General features: G+C 40.4%; 1 protein-coding gene across 3 annotated transcripts in view; it reads right to left on the bottom strand.

Moving 5' to 3' along the window:
• CHRM3 (cholinergic receptor muscarinic 3) overlaps positions 1-26,625 on the bottom strand; it is a 470,119-nt gene that overhangs the window by 328,770 nt on the left and 114,724 nt on the right. For 2 of the 3 annotated variants that reach the window (XM_048843778.2, XM_075126936.1), the window contains exon 2: positions 6,306-6,530. The exons of the other annotated variant lie outside the window; for it this stretch is intronic. The gene's annotated coding sequence lies outside the window, so the exon portion shown is untranslated. The remainder of the gene's footprint in view (positions 1-6,305; positions 6,531-26,625) is intronic. 3 annotated transcript variants of the gene reach the window in all.

The following is a 26,625-nucleotide window of genomic DNA, read 5'->3' as shown; positions in this document are numbered from 1 at the left end:
GCCTCAGCCTGGGCTCTCTGATAGCTCTCCGCAATGACTGCGCTAGCCTTGTCCTGGCTTCTCCAGACTAAGCAGTTGTGGGCAGGGTTCTGCCAGTTGTCATTGAGAATGCTGAATTTCTTGAGACCTTGCTTGACCTTATTGTTCTATTGGTGAACTGGCCTTCCTCTGCGTCACAGGCAGTTCTTGAGTTGACCACAGAGTACAGCCTTCGGGAGACGATCTTGAAGCATATGCTCCATGTGTCTCAGCCAGCGAAGCCTGCATAGACTGTAGGCTGGTTCTCTCAAAGACCTTGTTGTTAGCCACCCATTGGTCCCAAGTGACTCCAAGGACTTTTCTGAGACAGTGAATGTGGAAGCTGTTCAATCTCTGCTCCTGCTTGGAATATGTGACCCAGCTTTCACAGCCATAAAGGAGAGTACTGCGGACCCAAGTCTGATAAACGGAGACTTTCATGTTCAGGGTTAGCAGCTTGTTGATACAGACATGTGAGGTAAGTTTGCCAAAGGTAACAGAGGCTTTGCTGATTCTCACATCAAGTTATCTATCAAGGCTAAGTGAGCTGGTTAAGGTTGAGCTAAGATACAGAAGCGATCCACATTCTCCAGAGTTTCATTATTGACAGATTTTAGGTGGGATGTTGGTACCCTGTGACATGACAACTGTTTTCTTGATACTGGTTACCATGCCAATCTGAATACATGCATCAGAGAACTTATTCATCACGTGAGTTAGAGACAAATACACTGCCATCTTCAAAGAGCAAATCCCGAATAGTGACCTGGCTGACATGCCTTTTGCTCTGAAATATTCTGATGTTGAACAAGCTGCCATCTAACCTTTATTTAATTACTACACCAGATTGACTGTTTCCAAAAGCATACTTACGGAGAATTGGGAAGAAGATGCCAAAACTGATAGGCCCTAAGATGTAGCCTTGCTTCATGCCAGCATTAATGCTAAACTCAGATGATGTTTCATTTTCATACTGGATAGTTGCCTTCATTCCCTCATGGAACTCCTTAAATAGGAAGAGCACTTTGTGTGGACAGCCAGTTTTCGACAGGTATATGCCATTCCTGCTAACTCTGTCAAAGGTCTCGCTACACAGAGAGGTGCCTGTTGTTCACAGCATTTTTCTCGCAACCAGCACATTGTGAAGGACATGTCAGTCACGGAGCATCTGGCTCCCACACTGGCTCTCAGGATAAGTTCTCTCAGCAAGGACTTGAGTCTTTTCAGCAGGACCCTCATAAGCACCTTGCTGACCACACTGAGCAGAGATATCCGTCAGTAGTTGTTGCAGTCTGCTCTGTCCCCTTTATTTTTGTAAAAAGTGATTATGTTTGCATCTTTCAGACCTTGGGGGTTTCTTCCCAGGAGGCACAGAGAAGCTCCTGGACGTCGCTCACAGGCTCTCTTCCTGCCCTGCCGTTAGGTGCTCCGGAGATATCTGGTTGTTGCATGCTGCTTTCCCAGGCAAAACCTCTTTGATAGCTTTCTCCACATCAGTGGCTCTCAAAATTATTTATCATTCTGTGCAGCACATGCAGCCCACAATGTGTTATCTGGGCCCCAGGGGCCAGGTGGCAGGGCAGCAGCAGCCCGGACCCCAATCCTGGACCCCGGACTCCTGCCATGCAGGGACGGCCAGCTGCCTGTCCTGGATCCCCAAACCTGAAGGGCTGGGTGGCAGCCCTGGATCCCTGACCCCACCATGCTGGGCAGCAGGGCAGCCCAGAGCCCACCATGCCAGGCAGTTGGGAACCCAGACCCTGCTATGCAGGCCAGCCTTTAGCATACAGCTGAGCAGGGCCACAGCTGTGTGCTAATCGGGCCGCATGTTGCGAACCACTGCTCTACATGTTCAAGAGTTGGTGTTTGGTCCAGTCCCTGCATTTTTGGAAGCTGGGGGATGGCAGCTAAGACAGTATGACAGATAAAGTCATCCTTTGATTAGAGTTCTTAGTAATGCTCAGTCCATTGGTCAAGTTGTTCTTTCCTGTCAGTCAGGATGGTACCATCTTTTGTTTTCAGGTTTGCAGTCTTTTTACAAATTGAACCACGTGCCTCTGATTCCATCATAGGTACCATGAAGTTCCCTCTTTCAAAGCAGGTCTGAATCTTTTTTGGATAGGCCTTGCCAATAGTTCTGGGCACATTCTCTGGTGGCTTTCTGGACTGCAGCCTCTTTGAACTTAAGATTTCTGGACTTATTTGGTTGTTGAAGTAAAGTTAGGTGAGCTTGCTTTTTCTTTCCTATGAGTGGGAGCAGCAGATATTCTGATGCTGCGAATCAGTCAGGTTGTTTTTTCTTTGTTGTTCCAAAGAAATCCTTTTCAGCAGCCAGTGTCTTATTCTTGACATTTTCCCACAAGATGTCATAATCAGGGGAATCAAGTAGATCTTTTTCAGAAACACGCTCAAGCACACATTGAAACTTTGCATATGTGTCAGAGTCCTTCATGTTAGTGATGCTGAGGTGAGATGCGTCTTTTGAATTCACATATTGGATCTTTTTATGATGTAATTGGAGCTTTGTCCTGACAAGGGTATGGCCAGCGTTGCAATCAGCGCTATGCATTGATCAAGCATGTGGTACATCGTGAATGTTTCTGTGACAGATCAAGGTGAGGTCAAGTTGATGCTAGTGTCCTGAGCGGGTTGCCTCCATGTGATCTTGCTGCTACTGTTGCCAGCAAAATAGGTATTTGAGACTATCAGATCACAAGAGGTGCAAAGCTCAAGGACACACTGGCCATTTTTGTTGATGCTACCTGTGCTGTGTTAGCCAATGATGTATCTCCAATCTTTGCAGTGATTACCCACATGGGCACTGAAATCACAGAGTCTGTTCCTCAGGGGGAGATTCTTGAAGAAATCACCGAGTCTGTTCCTTAGAGGGACATTCTTGAGGATTTGTTCCAGTTGAAAATAGAACTCCCCTTTTTGCTGTTTGGAGTAGTCAAGTATTGGCCTGTAGATGGACAGAAGAGTCTGGGTTCCAGAGTTCATATTCCCATCCAGCCACGTGATCCTCTCATTGATAAATACCAGAAGGGTAAATGCACAGAGGACAGACTTCTTGACAGCAAAACTGACAGTATAACCTTGGTTCATTTTCCGGTTTCCCAGACCAGCAGAAGTGGTAATTTACTTCATCTAGTGATCCAGTTTCAAAAAGACCCATCTCACTGAGGGCTGCAATATCGACTTCCAGTAGTTCTCTGTCAATTATGGCTGTTTTCTGAAATTCATGGTCTTTCAGTTTAAGGCCGGTTAGCATAGTGCAAACATTCCAACAAGCAATAATTAGTTTAGAGCCAGGAAAGAAGTTGGAAGGAAGCTTTTTAGCCCACCTTTTCTAGGGCTTTCCATGAATTGGGATATGCAGGCCACTCCTACATAGGGCTGCTTGGACATCTGAGTGGCTGCTGAATGCCTGGGTTCTCCCCCACCAGGCCGAGCAACCATCAAGCACAGACCTTTGATGTTTATGCCTAGGCAAAACAAAGAAGGAAGGGGTTGCCATAGGCCTTCCACCTTCTCTCTTGGCAGGAACTATAGAACTCCAACGGCAAGATGACGATCAAGATGATTGGTACAGGCCTGCTGCAGCTTCTAGCTGGACCACCACTCTGAGATGAAGGAAGTATCTGCCTTATCGCAACTGTGCCTTTTCTAAATGGCTGTGGTCCCGGTAGTGTGGGTACCATTGGCCAACAGGATACTGGCTCATCCTTTTTTTGGGGACATTTCCTACACCCAGGGGGTTCCACTACCCTGTCCTTGTGCACCATTGGGGCTTCCCAAGGGGAGACAGGTTTATTGATTGGCACTGGTCACTCGCCATTGCATCGCTGGCTGTACCGTCTACACATCCAGTGGTGAATCCTAGAGGAACCAGGCAGAGATCAGTCTGAAAGTCAGACACACTAAACAAGAAAATCATGAGGAACCTTGGCACAATAGCCTAAAACAGAAAAAAAGCAAAATTCAGAGAAATGCCTTCAGACAGTCATAGCAGCAATAATATTTCCCTTTAAAATATCTATAAAAACGAGACCACAACTTCAAAGCTGAAACAAACATGCTTTCTTGTCAGACGACAAAGTTTTGCTGCACGGGGATAAGTGATTAGAAATTCCCTTCTTCCCCCAACCATATGCCTGTCACATCTACTGAGCTGCATGGCTCTGGTGCTGAGCTACTGGTAATAACAAGGCCAATGGCTCCAATTTTCAATACTGGCTGCTCGTCAGCTTGCAAATAAATGGTCTTTAATTGACCCTCCAAAGCACTGCTTGTGGGATAATCAATATTACTACACCACCTTTCCCACCCTTTAAAATAAGGCAATTGCCAAGGGTAGTAGTATACCACGCCAGCTGCCACTTATGACTGAACTCATCCAAAAACATGAGCAGAGAACTGTTTCAAGGCTGGTGACATTAAAATGTAAAACATAGTTCACCACTCTTTTCTCTATGTCCTATCAATTTAAAAATCTCTTAACAAAACAATTATTGTAATTTAATAAAAAGAAAAGGAGTACTTGTGGCACCTTAGAGACTAACCAATTTATTTGAGCATGAGCTTTCGTGAGCTACAGCTCACTTCATCGTAGCTGTAGCTCACGAAAGCTCATGCTCAAATAAATTGGTTAGTCTCTAAGGTGCCACAAGTACTCCTTTTCTTTTTGCGAATACAGACTAACACGGCTGTTACTCTGAAACCTGTAATTTAATAAAATCTGAACCAACAAAGAAAGATGCTTTGATTTAAATGTAATGCTGTGTGTGGTCACAAATTTATCCCTGTATAGTTATTATTCAAGATAGTTATATTGTACTATTCACAAAGGAATGTAAATTTATAACTGTGTTTTATACAAAATAATAATATAACTGTGTTCCTAATACATCCTTTACAAAACACTGAATTGTAACGTTTTATCTTCAAGTGTTTTAATCAGGGCACAAAGAGATAGCCAGGAATTTTTCCTGGTACAAAAGTAGTTGCTGTCCTTCAGAGCACATTAATATAAATTTTATTACTATTAAATAGTAAATGAAGAGATTTACATCCTTGTCATTCAGACACAATTTGGTGGTGCTCTCTGTGAGTTCTTGCCATATCTCCTGTAAATATACATCTTTTCAGACACGCCAAAGTTTTGTTGTTTTGTTTTGTTTTATTTGAGAGATTCCGCTTAAGCAGGGACAGTCAAAGCCTGTCATTTTGCAAAATATTTTGGAGTTCTGCAAAACTAATTTGATTCATGAGCCATTTTGTTTGAAATCTTAAACCAGGTAGTTTGTTTTCCAAAGACTGAGTCAAATTTAAGAACAAAACAAGATGATTTTTTAGCCAAAGGGAAGCTTCTGTTGTATTAGAAATAAAACACTGCTCTCCAAAACTAAGCTTGTAACAAGAAATGCCTTACATATTTTATTAAATAGCATTTCTGTTTTTGATCAGAATTTCTCTCTTTTGTTTCCCCTTCATTTTTCAAAGGCTATTTGTTTTTCACTCTTCCGTAGTCACTACTAAGTGTTTTTTTTTAAACTGAAAAATTAAGCATGTCGATGCATAAATCACAGAAAGGCAAGATCTGAAATACAATAAATCCAGAACACCTTTATAATCATAAAACACAGAAGGATAGTCCTACATTAAGCCTAGTTCTCTATTGTAAACAATAACTAAGAAACATAAATATAAAATAAGGATCTGTCTTCTGTCTTAGGCATTTCTACTGTGTCTACTACTACAGTACCTAAGCACTATCACACCACTGAACACAGAAGTTCAACAATCCAGAAATAAACCATGACCATGCAAAGAATAAAAGTATCAGCTTAAATTTGGAAATTATGAACTAAAACAAATGAATGGCTAGTAGTAAATAAACTACAGCACTGATTCTGTTAGAATGTGCTCCATTTTCCCCTCTTTTGTCAATATATAATTTAGATCCCATTATGTTCATGTAGGTTTAAAAGTAGGTAAAATAAATTTACCTAGCGCTAATCCTCATTTTCTCTAGAAAGGTTTTCAGCTTTTTAAAGAAATCTCAGCTCCAGTGATTTTATCCTGAGGAAAGTGGATGTGAATAGAGGAGAGAAAAAGAGGCATGAGGTAACTGATTGCACTATGTTTTTTGTTTTAGATGGAGAGGATAGTATCGCTTTGGTTTTAACTGACAACACACTCAGGAAATTTCCTTTGTAACTCATCTTCATTGAAGGTGATGTTGATAAGTTTGTTGCCTATACTGACAGTTTAGTCAAGCAACTTACCAATCACTGGAGAAGAGACAAAGGAGTTGAGGAGCACACATCTCTTTCCGAAGAAGCCATTGCAGCTGCCAAAAGTTACTAATAAAGAGTAGAAAACAAAACTTAGATGTTGGAAACGAAGCTCAACAATCTTGAAAAGGGTGGATGAAGAAAAAAAAAGGCAAAATCATCGGGATTCTAGAGGCAGCTGTCTCCTCTGAAACCTGACTTCTACAGGTGGAAGATCTAGAAGGTAAAAAACATTTAAAGTGGATTAACTATCTGGACTTAGTTCCAAGATTTTTCCAATAAAAATCAACACACACCAATTAATATCTACCTCTGTAACTGCTATGATCACAGTTAAAATGTAAATATTCCCTCAGTTACCATGCTGCAGTATCTGAAATACTACAGTATTTCACTAGTCTATGTAGAAAAAGATTCAATAACTCCTCAGATACCAGGGCATATGGGAATTGTAATTATCTTATCTTTTTCCAGGCAAAACAATTTTTATAATGGATTTTGTTTCACCAAAAATTTCTTGTGGATGTAACTAACATTTGCAACTTTAATCCTATCTTTAAGTATTTTTGCTGAAGTTTACTTTTGTACATCCAGCCAAACTGAAGATTTTCCTGCCCAATAACGTGAAAGTATTTGATTCCCCAGAAGATGCTGAAGTTTTCCTTAATAAAGTCAAGTAGGCTCACTGAGGTCAGATACCTGAACACTACCTAATCATAAACAAAAAGTTTACCCATAACAATTTTCACTGCATCATTTCCCCAGTCGCTTGATTTTCTTCATATTGTGTGTATATATATATATATATATTATTTTCCAATTTGTACTCAAAGACTTTTCTCCTGCCAATATATCTTTCCTGTTACTTTTCTCAGACCTTCCCTCTCTCTGAGTCTCTAGCAAGTTTGGGACAATGTAGTTTGCCTTTTTTTGTAACATTTTGGATTTTTTTAAATTCAATGTTTTGGAAAGGAAATATACACTTACATGTACAGGCAACCCTCTTGCCAGTTTTTTTATTTATTTTTTTTAAATCTGGAATATGAACTATAAATGAGTAACAGTAGAGAGAGAAAAGTGCTTAATTTCACAACAAAAATGAGAAATGCATTTTATTTCTAATTTGCAAAGAGATTTATTTATTATTAAGGCAATATATGTGTGGGTGTATTCTTCTGCAAATTGTTAAGGGTAGTTGGATTTCCAGCTGCAGATTAGAAGTACTGTTTGCTATCTCCCTCTCATTTTCCACTATTTCCTGGCTGACTAATCTTAAAAGACTATGGTCAAAGTTTTCAAAAGGGCTCACACACAATCAGGGGTTTGATTTTCAGAAAAGAGCCCAGCTTCACCAGAGTGGCCAGATTTCAGGCTAACTCAGCATGTTGGGTGCTGAATACTTTTGAAAATCTGACCCAAAGTGAAAATCCAAAGACAGAAGAATAAAACCACATAATTTAACAGTTTATAAACAGCCGTAGTGTTGCATCTCAGTGATGGCTGTATTTCAGTATTGCATACAATTTTTCTGTGGGTTTATATAATTTGATAACGTTTGTGAAGAGATTTCTGACCCTTTAGTAGGAAAAGATGTCAGATGGAAATGTAAGACACTATTGTGGGGCAGAGGGAAATGGAGGAAGGATTGGTCCTCCTAAATTCACCCAAAGAAAGGATCTTTTATATGAATGGATGTGGTATCTCCTCAGAGGGGAGGGTCTGCTGCATCCATGGTACAAACAACACACACCCTCCACTTGGACTCCACAGAGAACTTCCATGGATTTGGTGTTCCATATGTAGGTTAAGATGGGCAAGTCAGAGGAATGCTCTTCATTCCACCCCAATCTGGCACGCAGCAGAAACTCACTTACAAGTTAATACAGCCTCCATACTTTTGTAGTGAAATGAAAGGTCATAGAGGCTGATGCCAGCTGGGAAGTCCTCTTCATGGCAAGAGCTACAAGGATCCTAGACCTCTTGTGGTGCTCAAGTGATTAATGAATGCTTTATGTATGCATCTTGATAGGTTTTTTTGGTATTTTTAATGAACTACATTAATATATTAGAGTTTGCATACAGTGTTGGGGTGAAGGATGGGAGATTGATCATGGACCTCCATGTAATAGTTAAATGCCAAGTAATTTCCTCATTAAATGAAAGTACAAAATTTGTCAACTCTTCCTTCTATTTGCATTTGCCTGGAATGAGACAAACCACCATTACCATGAAAGGCTGAAACCTTGAGATTTCCGTGGCTCAATACTTGTAAAAGTATTTACAAAGGAATTCTGCTAGGTCATTGACCACTGAAAGCTGGAAGAAAGTAAATCAACAATGTTCAGTGTAATCCCTCATAAAATTTTACAGTGAGTCACCAGTCACAAATAGCTTCCTGCTCATTTTGAAAGATACGAGGTTATGGGAGAGGGTTGAACGAATGAACAAAACGATCCATGTACGTCTTTTCCCTAAAAGGTTGGCTCTGAAGAGGATACAGAAAGACTAAAGGCAAAGTGGGTGGGAGCTTTTCAGTTTTGTGTGGCGGACATTACTTATAGAAAAGGGTAACGAGGAGAATGTGGGAACATGTAGAGAAAAGTACTGGGAAGATGATGAGATCCAGAGCAGTAATAGATTGATTTTAGGGGCATATTTTCAGGGAGGTGGCCTGTCTTTAGCAGGTTCAAGCTGTGTCTGCAACACTGTGACCCTAAGAGCATCCCAATGCCAGAGGGCAAGGGGCTCCCTGGTATATAACAATGAGTCTCAGCTGGCCTGACCAGCTCAGTGCACCCCAACTCACTGTTGTCATAATCTGTATCTAAAAGGGATCATGTAAGGTATCTTATGTGAACTGGTATCATGTTGGTCGTTAATGTTACTTTGTGGTGTACATATGGTGACATACGAAAATTATAAATTTGTGCTGGTAATACGTGAAATATGGAAAATGTGTTGGTGGGGTGCCTTGATCCCTTAGACAAAGGAATGTGGTTCCAGCTGCTTGAATGCATCTCCAGTGTAAATTGAGCAAGGAAAGAAAATGGAAGTACAGTTACATAAAGGTAAACACAGCCATGAAACTAGGGAGTTGGAGAGATAGCCACTTAACTATCAGGAGGGGTGGGGGGAAGGATACTGCAGAAATTAACAGGGTATCAGCCGCCTGGTGAACACAGCAAGCTGAGCTCATAGGGCAACTTCCTGACATTGAAAACAAAGATAAACTTTGAGAATATAAGCAGAGAGAGAAAGCCCTTTTGGTACCCTTCACCTGAGGAGACAAACCAACCAAGTGCTTTAGGCTTTGTGTTGGATCCTGGCTATGGACTGGCCAAGCATGCTGGAAGAACAACTAGGGTGAGAAAACTACTCTGACCAAAAACTCCTGTTTGTTAAGTTAGGATTTAGTCTTAGAAGTGTATCTTTACTTGTGTGTGTTTGTAACCGTTGCAAGCACTATTCCTTTTACTTGTGTGGCAGAGCTCCGACCTTGTCCCAGTGGGTCCCATGCTTCCAGGCGGTTTAGGCTAGCTTCAGAGGCTCACTGCAACCCTCCATATAGCCCTTCTCGTTCTGGGGCCAGAGATACAATCTACTGAGCCCTTTTCATCATAAGCCAGCAATGGAGGTTGGTGAGAGAATTCCCACAGACTCTGTTGCTCCTACAGCCTCATGCCAAAACAGTTTAGCCTCCTGTCCTGACAGGGGCCTGTTTTCCCCTTCTGTAGTGGTGGGTTGGGGGGAACCTGGGCCCGCCCTCTACTCTGGGTTCCAGCCCAGGGACCCTAATGGTAGCAGCTATTGGCAGCCAACCTTTCACTGCCAGAGTTGCTACATTTCCCTGGGCCACTTCCCCACAGCTCTCCTGTTTCTCCCTTCTTCACCCTTACCTTAGGGCTCCCTTACCAATGACTTGAGGGTGTCTTCATTAACCAGCCCTTCGGCCGCACTTCCTCTCCTCTGGCTCCCTGGCTCCTCTCTGCCTGACTGGAGTGAGCCCTTTTATGTTATCAGAGGGGCCTTAATTAGAGTCAGGTGGTCACATTAGCTTAATGGCCTGACCTGACTCTTTGCAGGTTAATTGGAGTCAGGTGTTCTCATTAGCCTGGAGCAGCCCCTGCTCTGGTCAGTCAGGGAACAGAAAATTGTTAATAAAGTGGCCAGTATATCTGCTTTCTGCTACTGTGCTGTACCCAACTTGCCTGGGTCTATCACACTTGGTATCAATTAAATATATGTTCTTTGTTAATAAACTTTATCTTGTTTTTATTACACAACCCTCTCAGTGCAGAGTTCCAAACTGAAGAGTAAAATCCTCAGTCAAACTGACAGGCTGGTGCTGTGCACTGACTCTTTAAGGGAAGAGCAAACTTGATGAGGTTTTGTGAGTGATATATATAGAGAGAGGCTGAGCACTGCAGGGGAGATTGTCTTGGGGAGACTTGGGCCTAGAGGAGGTGTTGGTGTCACATTGCAAGGAGTAAGCAGGCTGGTAGAAGCTGAGCAGCACAGAAGCACCCAAGTTTACAGGACAGGTAGTGACACAACCCCTTACTGGTCTGGTTGAACCTCCAAAGCAACACAAACATTTGTACCTGCATTTTGTGGCAACAATTCAGTTTTATCTTCAAATGTGATTACCTGAACCACTGACCACTTTGGACAGTTAGCAATACAATTAATTAGATTTGCACCCACAATTTGGGAGGCAGTGCTTCATCCCAGCTTAAACTTTAGTCCTTAGGTACTTGTCATTTCCTCTTTCGCTTTCAGAAATCAACTCTTCTGTTGTAATAGCTGAGACTGTGTAATTAAAAAAATCAAAATAGAAACCAAAGAATTGATTTTATTTTGAAGTTGTTGAATAAAGCAACAAGAAGCAAAAAGAGTCTAGACAAAACATGTCCTGAAACAATAATAAAATTGAGGGATGTATCTCTTTCATCATCTGCATCATCCATGTTTGTTATATAGCTGTAATCTAGTTTGACTAGGAACGTTAAACTTTCATGCTACCATCCCAATCCTGCAAACACTTATGTACATTCTTTAATTTAAGCACCTAAGTAATTCCACTGACTTCTGTAGAGCTGCTCATGGGTTTAAAACTAAGCATGCATGTAGGTCTGAGGATGTAATGCTTTCTACTGTAAAACTGCATATTATTTGAACTTTGGAAAATTGTTTTGGCATTGTTCTCCATTTATATCTGCTGATACATAAACCCGAAATAATAAAAAATGGCTTTTTTTTAAGAACAAATTCCAAGAATCTGAATATTTGCCATCATGAATTGTAAGTGAAATCCAATTGAAAGTACATGGCCCAATCACGCAACCCTTACTTTGATTAAGGGCAGCACAATCAGACCCATCACTTGTAATTTAGAATTATTCTCATTCTAAATTATAGACCTGAGTAGCTAGACTGTGGTGGCCATCGTGCCGCAATGGAGACATCTTTATTGTGCCCCTGGCAGTATGAGACTCATATGCAAATTGTATCAAATACAGCTAAATCTCTAGACCTTCAAGCCATATTTCATCACATCCTTTATAAGTGCTGCTTATCAGACACACACGGTTGCAAATGTGATAAACATGATAGTAGAATTGAAGAATACCATTATCAAGACTCTAAATAAGCCCCAAATTCTAGAACCATTGGACTTTAATAGAACAAAGATTTGGCCCCAAATAGCACGTGTACTTTCTAGGGAAGACTTCCAAATATAATGTTTGAGACTCCACCGATGCAGGGGCTCAAACCTAGTACAATAATAAAATTGGGTGATTCATACAGGCTATTATACATGCCTCTTATAGACCGGTACAGCAATATTACCAGTTTCAGTAAAAGTTGCATTAAACCTTGTGCTTTCAATAGGCAAAGAATAAAATCTGCAACTTTTCCCATTATCCAGATAATGGGACAGATTCAGTCACTGATTGCAGTGAAGCTACAACAGGAATGAATTTGAACCAATGGCGGTAATATGCTAAAACCCATAGCATTATATGTACCAGAGAAAATGCATTCAAATTACTGTTAAAAATCAGCAGCTAAAGTTGATTTACATGGAGAGATGGTAATTTTAAATAATTATTTCTGAGCACTAAGGACACTAAATATCAAGCTTAATGGTTAATGGGGGAAAGGAAAGAAAAAGTACAACAGAACCTCCAGCAAAAACTAGAAAGAGGAATAATATCTTTAATATGAAAAATTGCTGAACCAATCACAAGCAGCATGAAGAAGCCAGTTCTGAAAACACTTATGCACATACCTAGCTTTATGCATGAGTAGTCCCATTCATTTCAGAAAATCTATTAATATGCATAAAGTTATGCACATAAGTGTTTGCAGAATTGGGCCCATTGTGCCCCTTTGGTTAGCAGTCTCAGCAGAAAGGGCAAAGACTGAATAGACATGAAGACTGAACTAATTTCTCACCCTTACAAGTCTTCAGGACAGTGTTGATGCACATTGGCTTGGGAACTTTGCACCCTTCAGATATCCCTTAACAAAAATCACAACAGAGACAGCCAGCCATTCCACAAACACTACTGCCAAACAGCCAGATAGACTGGCAAAGCCACGGTGACTTTTGATTTTATTCATTTATTTTTCTTTAATGAAAATTTAGATCAAAGTCACATAGGCCTAAAATGAATTAAAAAAAAAAATCAAAAGGTCTCATACGGAAAAGGACATTGATTCAGACATGGAGCAATGAGACACATGCCACAGTTAAATACAGAGGCTGCAACTTATAAACTATTGGCCAACAAGGAACCCCTTCCCAAACTACCCAGCCAGGCCATCGCAGTGCAGAATTTAACTCGGGACCTATAGCCAGAAGCCAGAGTCCCAACCCATTCCCCTCCTCCAGGCTTGGAAGTAGGAAAGATGAGTTGAGGGTAGCTCCATAGTATGCAAGATGTGTATCTCCTGACCATGTGGTGTTGTGCTCGGGACCCACATCCAAGCAGTCTCTTAGGTTACAGGGGCCTAACATCAGACCCATTCTTAACTCACCAGCCACAATGAAACCCATCAAAGTTGGAACAAATATAATGTAAATCCCTAAACCAGACCTGAGGGATATCAGATGGGAGATGAAAAAAACACAGTCACCATATGGCAAAAAGTCCCTTCCAGAACTTAAATAAAATCTGCTGATGAGCATAGCCCCTGGCTTTCTAAGAGATCCAGCATACTAAGTGAGGATGGGGCTAGAATACAGCCAGAGTGTGTGTAGGCCAGTACTGGGCAGAAACAACTCCTCTTTCTTTCTCTCTGCCTCTGCAGGTGGGACCCAGTCAGTCACTCTGTCCTGACCCAAATCACCCAACGGCAGCAGAAGTGGGTGGGATAGGCTCAGAGCTCAGATATTGTTACAGCCAAGCCACTCATCACTCTCTCTCCTCTCCTTGCCCCAGAAAGATGAGGGAGGGGAGACCAGCAAGAGCTTGAGTTATCTCCCGTGTGTGTGTGCGCACGCGCGTGAAAACGAGGGTGATGCATGTGTCCCTATCAACTGGGACAGTTCAGCGTGGAAAAGAGATACCAAAGGAGGGCTATGCTAGAGATCTATAAAATCATGACTAGTGTGAATAAAAAAGGAAGTGTTATTTAGCCCTTCACGTAACACAAGAACCAGGGATCACCCAATGAATCTGATAGGCAGCAGGTTTAAAACAAACAAAAGGAATAAGTTCTTCACCCAATGCACAGTCAATCTGTGGAACTCATTGCCAGGGAATGTTGGGAAGACCAAAAGTATAACTGGGTTCAAAAAAGAATTAAGTTCATGGAGGATAGCGTCCATCAGTGGCTATTACATAAGATGGTCAGGGATGAAATCTCATGCTGTGTGTGTCCCTAAGCCCCTGACTTACAGATGGTGGGACTGGACAACAGGGAGTGGATCACTCAATAATTGCCCTATTCTGTTAATTCCTTCTGAAGCATCTCACATTGGCCACTATCAGAAGAGAGAATATTGAGCTAGATGGGCCATTGGTCGGACCCAGTATGGCCATTCTTATGTAAGACTGCAACTTAAAGCTGCATTTTCTACTCAATTAAAGACTATAAAAACCTCTGGGACTTTCATTGAATGAAATGAAAGTCTTCGAAATACTTCACATAGGAGTTTGCAGCTGTACCAATTTTGCCTGTAATCTGCTCAGATCTCATGAACTAATTTAATTTTTTCTGGTCATGAGAGACCCAGATTTCACTCAGCACCAATATGGAACCAATACAGTGTTAGAAAAAAGAATGGAGATTCCATTCACTTGCTCAAAAGATGGTCTTATGGTTCTGAAACTAGCCTATCATTCAGGAGTGCTGAGTTCTATTCCTTGATCCATCACACATGCTGTCTGTGTAACTTTGGGCAAATCACTGAACCTCTCTGTATCTGAATTCCCTACCTGTAAAATGGGCTAGATGTATGTGAGATTACTGTAAAACATGCATCATTTAAGAGGATCCTCATTACTATAGTGCCCAAGTAGATCAGATTATTTCTGGCTACTCTGGAATCACTCTTTTGACAATATTTTTAAAAGAAAAACAGAGTTTTTCAAACAGGACTTGTAATTAAAAGAAAATGCCTGGCTTCTGCCATAGGAGATTGTACAAAGGCTGGAAATGTGAAAAAGTCAGTTATTTTTACATATTTTTATTGCTTCATCTCTAAGTGTCCTGAACAATTTGAAACATTTAAATTCAAAAGGGTTTGTTTGGCACAAGTGGGCCAGAGATCATACAAAACTGTGTTTTCCTTTTTCTATTGGCAAAGTATTTCACTGTGAATTTTCTCCTCTTTATCACTGTATGAGAATAATTACGTTTGCTGATCACAGATGGCTGTGAGAGGCTCATCTGACTACTTAGAATTGCTTCATGCTCCCTAAAAGGCAATTAAAATAAAAGTTGTGTGAAGACTGCCTTTATCTCATCAAATGCACAGATGATTCATCCCCATTTTATTACTCTTAATTTCCAACCCTAATGAACCAGGATTGTGGAAGCAAAAGGCCTACCACCCTGTCTTTGCAGCACGTGGGGGTGGGGCGGATGGGGGAGCAGGAGAGAATATTTTTCTACCTATCTCACTATAAAGTCATAGATGAACTAGTGAACCACCTTTGTATTTCCCAGGCTTTGCCAGAATTCCACAGAGAAGAATACTCATCTCTAGGGAATAGAAGGCCAAGAAAGAATCTAGCTATACTCTGTGGTTTCTCTTCAGCAGCTTATGGTACCTCTGGGTGTCTCTGTAGAACCCTGGCCCACAATCAATACATACGGGTTGAATGAATCACAAGTAAGAATTTATAAAATACAACTGAGGGAAATCAATTTATTTCACAATCAAAAGTAATCCACAAGTGAAAAAAAGGGTTTGGTTCTGAGTCGGCTCCTACTGGTGTAAAGTCAGTGTAACTTCAGTGGAGTTCCTCCTGATTTACACCAGCGTGAGGAGAATCAGGTCTCAAACTCTATATAGTTTTTCGAAAGCCTCTTTTCTGGCCATCAATAAAATAAAGAGTGCTCTTCTGATGGCTGAAAATGATCAATCACCCCCCTGTTTTTACCTTTATCATCGACCTTGCATGTTTTTCTTGTATTACGTTTTTCTTCAACATTCAGAAACACAGCAAATCAGTTTCCTTCTGTTCTTGGAAGCAGTCAGGACTAACAATATTGTTTGAAAGCCAAAAACAATGATCTCCAGAACATGAGAGTGAGGATTTAGCCTCACAATGTAGGATAACAGATGGAGCTTTCCTTATTTCTACTTTTTAATTCTACACTTCATATTTATTTTGTATTTTGAATCCTCTACTATTAATGGAGGTTTCAGTGTAGCAGCCATGTTAGTCTGTATTTGCAAAAAGAAAAGGAGTACTTGTGGCACCGTAGAGACTAACACATTTATTTGAGCTACATCTCACTTCCACGAAAGCTAATGCTCAAATAAATTTGTTAGTCTCTAAGGTGCCACTAGTACTCCTTTTCTTTTTATTAACAGAGGGTTGATGGTGGTGAGGTTTGTTTTTTTTTTTAATTATTGGATTATATAATGTATTGCAGTTCTCTCTACATATTAATCTATGTCAACAGAACTTGTACTTCCAGGTACTCTTGTTTCCTCTACTCATATTTTTGTTTTACCTTACACAATATTGCACTGTGTAAAGAAGCAGAAAGAAGATATTGAAAAGGCTGCCAATGTTCAGTTTCCTCTGATAATTTTTCCTAAAATTGCCAGATTTGTAATTACCCTACTGATGTGCACTCTCATCAGGTACTATTCCATTGTGGTACAATCACCAAAACAATCTATTTAAATAAATAAACACGCTGTTTAAATACCAGCAATGTGACACTATCAAACTCTCAGGACACAGAAGTGACTCTTCCACTAAAAAATAAATAAACGATAATACGTAATACTGAAAGTGTTTTTTGATCCATAGACTTCAATGCAGTTTACAAAGGTGACTAGGAATTATTATCCCTATCTCACAGATAGGGAAAGAGACAGGTATAAACTAACTAGCCCAAGATCACATAGCAAATCAGTGGCAAAGACAGAAAGAGAACCCAGCTTTCTACCCTCCCAATCTGGTGCCCAATCCACTGGGCCATGCTACATCAATTCTTTACAATATTCCTCCCTTTCCCACATATTGCTAAAGCAGAGAATTACCATTAAAGAAAAACATTACCATGACACACTATGCAGCTTGAACATAAATCATGCAAACATGCAAACCCTGCATGTGTGCTATGATCATGCTTGTTTCCATGACTAGTTCTATTTATTATTATTTTTTAAAAACCTCCTAACACTGATCACTGTAACAAATACAATTTTATAATTATGCATAGGAGACTAGGTCCCCTGACTCTTCAGTTACTAGCACCAAGAAAAACAAACAGTCTTTGTAATATAGAAGAATTTAGCACTTTAGGAAGAATTTTATTCCTGGTTTATACTGGCTTTTCCTGGTGCAAAGTGAGGTCCAGGATTCCCAGTGTTGGAAAAGTCTGCTAATCAGAGATTGCAGAGACAAAAATACTCTCACCATGAAGGAGGTGAATTAGAGGTGTTGCAGATAGCACACAATGTCCAAAGAGTTAGCAGTGCATTGAATTAGTGAACAGTGAAAAGTAAAACAGCCTCCTCCTTTAAAGAATGCCTGCACCCCAGGTCTATAATCACACCACACAGAGCCATACAAACTCCTACTGTTATTAAGGAATACTCACTGTTGATTCAAAGTGTGTTTTCCTTGAACTGTGCAGAATAAGAGAAGTAGGGTCTGATCATAGAAGCCTTCATTCAGGGACGCAGTAGCCATAACTAGACAGGAAAGGTCAGTGTGATTTCATCTGTAGGGCACTGACAGGATGCATACCCACAAATGATAGGACTGCCTGGAACAGGCAGAATCAGCAACCAGCAGGTAATGACATATGAGCTAGCCAATTAGAGGTAAATGTTAACAGTACATCTACAATTATGTTGGCAAGAACAGATTTAACTGTACTAAAGGACTGGGGAATGGAAGACGAACATGCAGCGTGCACCAAAATGCGGGCTGTTCTTGCCCCCAAGTGTGAGCCATCCACACGTACGAGTCCCGAGCATACTTGTTAATGTCATAACAGCTGCCTTGTTGCTAGCTAATGTGCAAGACATTACGGGGATGCTGTTCCTACATAAAGCAGCAAATGCCACCCTCCCAACAGGTACCAGAAGGATAGGAATCAGAATGATCTCCCAAGGAGACATTCCAGCTATCAGCATATGGTACCTGAAGCATGAAGTGTTAAGACACCACTGCTGCAAAGAGGTGTTAGAGCAATGATGGAAAGCACTTAACTGAAGCTGGGTGTGCCTTATAAACAAACGCTAAGGGTATTCCCCATCATCCTCAAAAAATACATCACACTCTGCTTACCAGCACCATCAAACATGCTGCTGCAAACCACCTTCGCACTCTGGAAACCACTTGTCCTACATTTATTCTACTACATGTTACAATTTACTTGTGTGGGATCATTTTACATGCAGAATTTAGCCCATGATGTTTTAATATATCCCCTCTCCCAACTTTGTTGTGTCTGTGATCACACATTTTAAAGCCATCCCCTCTGTTCCAGTGAGCAATCAGGTCATTGCAAGAAGTGCCCAGGGCTCAACACAGAGGAGAGTGAATGAAGCACGGTGGACCACAGCCAATGTTCCCTCTAATTTTTGACAGGCCGTGTGCACAAAAAAAATCTTTTGTGCAAATTTTTGAAGCAGAGTTCAAATTTCTTCGCCATGAGGCAAATGCACCCAAGTAATTAAACTGCTTATACATTTAAAAAGTTTTAATTTGTTATTTGTGATCATAGTTTTATACCATGTGATTTTATAAATGTCATTTTTAAATACTTAGAAAAAGGAAATTTAGCTGTTCTTCATGAAGCAGAAGTTAGTTTTAAGCATTATACTTTATGATATTTTTATAGACAATCACGAGCATATATCAAGCACATATTAATCATGATCATTATCAGTCCATAGGCTTCTGCCTGTTGGTGTCCACTTTCATCTTTCATTCTATACACATGTCCGAAAAGATTTTGATAAACATATAATGAAGACAATTTAATAAGTATGCCATTATGTCAATTTATATGGGTTTTCAGATAGAGACATCATGAGTAAAAAAGGAAAAACAAGAGTTTGTGTTTTAAATTTAAAATTTTCCTTCAAAATATCAATAAATGATTATCAGCCAAGAATAAGATATGTAATAACAAATTCATTTTAATTTCCGTATTGGTCGAAATGTCAAAGACTGCTAAACTAACCTTACTGTTTTTCCCTGTGATCTTTTTCATTTGCCCATTCAATATAAACTCTGTCCAGATCCATCAGTCCTCCATCCAGCTGGTAACTCTTAATATACATCAGCATGTCCAAATGATCTACTTGTAAATGATTCCATAGTTTGTTTTTTAGAGTGTTCATTAAGCTGAAGCCGCGCTCACAGTCTGCGCTTGATGCTAGGAATGTTCCTTCAATATCCATCAACTTTGCAAGATCCTGAAACTGTTCATTCTGGTGAGCAAATGTCACCATATTGCGGAAACTTAAAACCAATTGGATTTTGATTCTTTCGGCTACTGCAAACTTGAAGTCATTGTACTGACTAACTATAACAATCTCTTCAGCAAGAAAGTCTTTGTATTTTAACATAGGGATTTGACCTAATGAATTCCAAAATTGAAGTCACACTTAACTATTGTTGCACAATCAAAAGCGGACCACTCCTGGACTTCATCCTTTGGAAACCTGTCTGCCAAATGTGCACACAAGATGTTTATGAAAGTTATTATGAAACTGGTATCAATTTCATTATTTTCTTGAGAGCTCACATCTAAGAGAGCCTTAATTTTCTCAATCCATAAGACTGAATCTCCAAGGTATTGTCTTCTGATCTTGTTCAGTTTACCTTGGGCAAGGTGAAATGCTTCAAGACATGTAAGGCCCCGTTTCTGGAGCAGTGTGGATAGTGAAGCCAGCTCTGACAAAATATCATTCAAAACTTCTAATGTTATTCGGTATTCCATGGTATTCAGCTTTTTGTGGCAGTATTTAGAAACTGGATCAGTATATTTGTCTTGCTCAAAATATTCCAGAAGAGGATAATATTTGCGAATAATTGCTCGAAGTGCAAAGTGCCTAGATAACCAGCGCACTTCACTGAGTGGCCTGAAAGCCACTGACTCACATTCAGAAGCATCCACTATTTCCTGAAATTTGCATTTTCTCCTGGATGACTGACAGAACACAGTGTAGACAGTTCTCATTAAGGTTTCGATGTCTCTTATTAGCTTAACCTCTTTCCATGCATCGGAAATCCCCAAGTCTTCCCAGTGTGCAATGCAATGTTGCTGGACTAAGTGTGGAATATCACGTTTCAGCTGAACCGCTACACCACTGAGTTTGCCCAACATCACAGAGGTACCATCAGATGTGATCACCATTTTCATTAGATCAAGTTGGTGTTTTTTTATAAAACTCTTTGACTGCAGACACTATTGAAACAGCATCACATTCTTGCAATTGTAATTGTCCACCAAATGAAGTTTTATAGTCTGCAGAATTTATAGATCCATATTTAAAGTAGAGTATCAAGTATCTCTTTAAGGACATATCAGTGCTTTCATCAACAGCTAGAATATGAAACATTGCCGATGCTATTTCATGCATGAGGTCATTTTGGACAATGCAGTTGATAATTTCAAGAAATTCAAAAGCATAATTTTTACTTCTCCAGCTCGCTGGTATGCGCACATACTTTTCCATATGGTCATTAATATCCTGAACAGAAAGCACTGAGCTGTTCATTTTAATAGCCAACAACACACTGTCAATAAGTACCTTGATTTCTTCTGGGTTTGACTGCTTGCGTTCAAGATTAATTTGCCTCCTCTGCTTTTCAGCTGGACTTTCAAGAATCATGCTAAGCAATCCGCTCTGTAAGGAAGGGTTTTTGTTTCTAAGTCTTGTTACACCATCTATATGAGACTTACTTGACAGACGACGCTTTAAGAAATCCAACTTCCATACATCGTTCCACATTCTTCCTGTTGAAAATTCTCCTGAAGCTCTGGCATCTCGACAATATACACAAACCATTCCATTGTCCTCCTCATATGTGAATATTTCACCAAGCATTATACTATGTGACTTTGGTGTAACCATCTCTATAGTCTCATCCAGATTTAAATGAAGTCGCTGTTCTTTTATGCTTCAGACCTCTAGACAATGACATTTTGGGATTGATTTTTTACCAATTTCGTTTATTTAAAATTAATACTACTATTTCAATGCGCTTAACAGCATAACTCGACAAAAGGGCAAACGGGAGATCATTCAGATCAAGATACTGGAAGTTTGTGCATAGCTCCGATCACGTCCATGCATCTGCGACAAAAAAACGCGGGAAAATGTAAAGCATCACAAGTAAATGTATGAAGTCCAATGCCTTGGAAAGATTTTAGTCACGAAAACAACACTTACTCATGTTCATTTCTTGGAAATCTTTGCAGTTCCTTAGCAACTATGGCCAGGCATTTTGACTTATTCACACATACTTGAGTTTGTACACAGCCAAATGAGCAGACTACAAGGAGATGTGTGGGTCCCAACCATCCTGACGCGATCAACATTCCATGTTCGAAATGCTGGCGGGGAGGGGTACGATTCATTGCCCTCCTTTCCCTTCCCCCCCCCCACCCCTTGCCAGTTAGTAGAATCTGGCTGTGTTGATAGTTGGCGGGTGAACAATGTCGAAAGTCACCTGTAAATGATATTTCAGCCTGGCTCCGATGTAGTATTTCATTTTTTGTGCGCATGGTGTTTCGGATCTGTGTGTGTGTGTGCACACGCGCACAGCTTAGAGGGAACAGTGACCACAGCAATTCCCTGTTCAGATATGGTCCCTACAAGAACAAGTCTTAGTTGCTCAAACTGTCTGGGGCTAGAGAGAGAGTCAGGAGCCATAATCTGGCCTTAAATCTGCGTTTCAGTTCCCTGATAACACACTTCCATGCCTCCTAATGTTATCACCAAGTTTATCTGTCTATCTATGGTACTTATATGGCTGTCAACACTGCAGTATCTGAGTGCCTCACAATATAATGAACTGACCCTTACAACACCCTTGTCAGGTAGGGAAGTGCTATTATCAGATAGGAAACTGAGCCACGGACAGACTAAGCGACTTGCTCAAAATCACACAGGAAGTCTGTGGTGAAATAGGGACTTGAACTGAGGTCTCTCCAGTCCCAGGCTAATGGTCTAATCACTGGACCATCCATCCTAAGCTCTTTAACGTCGGATAGGTGCTTGAATACTATGGTTATGGAAACCAGCATGTACATTGATCTTTAAAATAGTTATGCAGCATGGATAGTTGTAATGCAAAATTCCCATACTACCTTGCCTGACCTCAATTCAGTTCTGAACAGATGGCCTCTAGGATGAGAGGTGTTCAGACTCCAGGCCCATTCATACCCTTTGCCACTCTTTTAAGACTACCAATAAGTATGAATATCTGCCCCTATGTGATGATGTTTTCTTTTTTCCAGCATGGATATCTGCCTACTAGGAATGTGGAGGAGACAGACCATCAACTCAACATTTCATGTAATCCACTGATAAGTAGAGCCCTGGATGGATAAAAAAATGTGTATCTGCATCCAATCCACGATTTGCAAACACGGTCCGCAGATATCCATGGATATGAAGTAGATATCCGCAGACTTGCAGGGCTCTACTGATGAGTATCAAGTGGCTTCAGTCATTACCAGTTTAAACTGGATTCAAAATAGTGTCCTGAAGAGGAATAAAAGCACTGTAATAACCCATTACATCATTGTTAACATGTATCCTGAACATTAATTGAGCAAAATATTTGAACACTATAGATCAAGACAGTTGTTTTTCCCTTTAAATGGCAAGCTGATGATTCATCCCCACTCAACCATTCTTAGCATTCAAGTCACCTCTTAATGTCCCCTCCTCACCTTCCTTAAATAAGCAAAAATGAATTGAACCTTTAGATACGTTTGTGATAACCATTTCATTACTATTGCAGTTACTTTCTGAAATAAAATAGAAACAAGACCAAGGATGCCTAATCTGCTTAATGAAAGTATGTGTATTATGGCAGTATTATGGTTCTTCCTAGAATATTAACCCACCAATTAATTTTCATGTAACTTTTATATCTGGTCAAAGACTAATATAAAAAACTAACATTTAATTTGTTAGACCAACTCAAATGAAAAGCAAAATCTGGTCTCCTACCCTCTGTATAAACAATCATAAAGAAATACATTTTCCATTAAAACTGCTTTGGAAAAAAAAGTATTATGTCATATAATTTATTGAAGTGTCCTGTACCACTGCATGTAACTGAAAATGTTATTGGTTAAAAAGTTAACTTTTCCATAGATTCCCACTATATTTGTAGGGAAAACTCACAAACTGGCCAAAACTTTCAACATGGACGCAACCTTTTGAACTCTGCCCACTTTATTAGGAAACAAATACCAAAAAGTTAAAACTGCCAAACATGCAGAAGTAATAAATTTCAAACATGAACCTAAAGTTAAACTTTCCAAAGATGAAAGAGAGGAAATTACATGTGTTACCATGAACACTGCTTTAGCTGTCTTTTTCAAAAAGATTTTGAATTAAGAGTTCAAACTTTATTTTTGGCCCTAATTGTGTACCTACAAGATGGTGAAATGAGATTAGCTTAATGTCATGCTTTAGGGCTTAATGTGATTGTCACAAGAGTCAGGAACGATTCACAGATACATCTCTGTCTTCCCCTCCATGTACAGCATTCAATATATTACACGTTAATATACTGTCCGGGGAAAGAGAGAGCAGACTGATTAAATCTCTCTCTAAAGTATCAAGTAGTGGCCACTGCTCATAGAATACCATACTTGACAGTGAAGTAGTCTATGAACAATGTAGCTGGGCACATTCTTTGTCCCTTTGGAGCTTCCTTCTGTACAAGAAAAACATAAAAGACAGAAACTACAAATCAGCCCCAATTCCATTTTCAGCTACACGAGTACAACTCCTATTAAAGTCAATGTCCGTTGCACAGTCCTAACCAGACAGAATTAGACCCACAGTATTATTTTTAGACAGGAGGTGGCAACAGGACTCATCCACCTACAATATTTCCATATGTATGCAGTGAGTTTTTCATTTTTGAATGCATTCACCTTTGTCTCTTTCTCTGCTCTCTTTAATGGGAATAATTAACTACAAATTACCCCTGCTTAAAGCCATTTTCCTAAACCCTCCTCATTCCATAACGTCCCTTAGGACACGACTACACTACAAACTTACATCAGTATAACTATGTCACCCACAAGAGTGAAAAATCCACTTAGGTATACCTATCTAATCCCTTGTGTAGACAGCACTATGTCAAAGGGAGAGCTTCCCCCTTTAACATAGCATCTATCTCTCATGGAGGTAGATTAACTATATCGATGGCAGAAGCTCTCCCATCGGTGTAGTAGCATTTTCACTAAAATGCTACAGCAGCACAGTTTCACCGATGCAGCTGCGCCACAGTGGTTCTCACAGTAGTTCCGCCGCTGTTCAGGGAAAGCCCCTGGCGGGCCGGACCAGTTTGTTTACCTGCTGCATCCGCAGGTTCGGCCCATCGCAGCTCCCACTGGCCGCGATTCGCCGCTCCAGGCCAATGGGGGCTGTGGGAAGGGCAGCCAGCACGTCCGTTGGCCCGCACCGCTTCCCGCAGCCCCCATTGTACTGGAATGGCAAACCGCAGCCAGTGGGAGCTGCGATCGGCCGAACCTGCGGACGCGGCAGGTAAACAAACTGGCCTGGCCCGCCAGGGGCTTTCCCTGAACAAGCAGCAGACTAGCTTTGAGAACCACTGGTATAGACAACCCCTTAGTTTCACTCCATGCCCTATTGATTCCAAGAACAAAATTATTTACGTTTTGTAGTGTAATCCTTTTTAAAATATTTTTTCTGTTTGCCTTTAAAGAAGAGGTTTCCAGATTCTTCTTACGTCATAGTGAACACACCATCTGGGCTTCAGTACCAAGGTATGATAGAAAGATTTTAAAAAGGAACATGCTAAACCTGTGCAGCCCCAATGTGTGGCCCCTTTTCTTTTTTTAAAAAAAGGATTTGAATAAAATAATACAGCATCAAGAAATATTGCATCAAATTAGCTGCCTCAACCCACAGCTGGAAGGGCAAGTAGATGTCTTAACTTAAGAGAATAGATTTGTGGCTGGAGCACTGATTAGTAGTTTAATGAATCCTTTAAAAGTTCACTTTTTTAATTGTTATGCACAGAATTTATGTTATTAAGCCGTATTTATTAGTGTAAAAATACTGCAGTTATAAATTCATCTCTTGGTTTCTGAACGCTCAATTTCTTGAAAAACAGCTTCGTGACTGACCATTCCAAAAGCATTGTTCACACACACTACACTTTTCTTTCCATACCAGTTCATACAGTGTAAAAGGTATTTCACAAACAGGGCTCTGCTTTACAAGAACAAAGGCCTTTGGCAGTTTTTGGCTAGGTCTACATTTAAGCTGGGAGGTGTAATACTCAGGGATCCAGGTTGGTACATAATGGGAAGGCTAGACCAAGCTGCTGCCTATGTTGCCCTGGGCTACGCTGCTATTTTTAGCTTGCTAACTCAAGCAAAGCTAGCGCAGATACTTCTATGCAAGCTGTAATCAGACCTCCAAGCTCAAATGTAGTAAGAGATTGAGTTACCAGGCGTAGGTGAACAGCAATAGACTTGCTTGAGTAGGTAGTATTCCTACTCTGATCCAAATACCTGATTCTCCACTCTGATCCAGCCCCATGGCCTTCTCAGCCAACAAGAAGGGGCCTTAGAGCCAGCAGATTTATATGGCTGGGAATTCGTCAAGTATAGGGAAACCTATAGTTCAAGGAAACTGTGATGACTCAGAACCTCGCTGTTACTTGCAACACGCACAGCACATCAGGCTAAGGCATAAACATTGTTATGCTCCAGCTATTCCTGCCGGCCCTAAGAGTCTCTAATTGATTCTGGGGGAGCAAACTGGGGAATTGGGAAGCTACAGCAATGAGTCCTGTATGGAGCATAACTTGATTATACCCAAGAACGAGATCCAAAGCCTGCATATATTTCATAAGGTTAAATCTCCTCTTCTTCCTCACTTTCTGGGGTTTGGTTTTATTGTTAACTCAGTGGTAAGGACAGTTCTACCAGATATCCAAATCCTTTTATGATTGTCTCTACTAGGGCAGATGAAGGAATTCTGTGAGCGTCCCACGAAAAGCAAAGTAGGAGAGTAAAAATCATATCCAAGCAGGCCCATTTCCAGAAGGAAGAACCTCTGCTCTGAGTTACATGCTAAATAAAACAGACTCATATGAACATAAAGGTCCATAAATATGTCTAAGAGAGTCACTGTTCTAAGGACTTCTGGGAAGATTTTCAAAAGCAGTCAGCATGGGCCTAAACTGGGAATTTTACAATTGACTTCAAGGAGGGCTGGATTAGGTCAATACTGTGTGCTTCTGAAAATACCACACTTGATGACTGAAAGATGCTAACAGCAATCCAAACACAAATCAGAACTTTTTCAAAGAGCAGCATGTGATTCAGCCACACAACTTCCATTGAATTTAATTCCCACTAAAGTGAA

Source organism: Caretta caretta, chromosome 3 (genome assembly GCF_965140235.1).
Source record: "Caretta caretta isolate rCarCar2 chromosome 3, rCarCar1.hap1, whole genome shotgun sequence".
NCBI lineage: Eukaryota > Metazoa > Chordata > Testudines > Cheloniidae > Caretta > Caretta caretta.
Note: the sequence above shows the minus strand (reverse complement) of the source record. Positions and strands in the feature narration are given on the sequence as shown.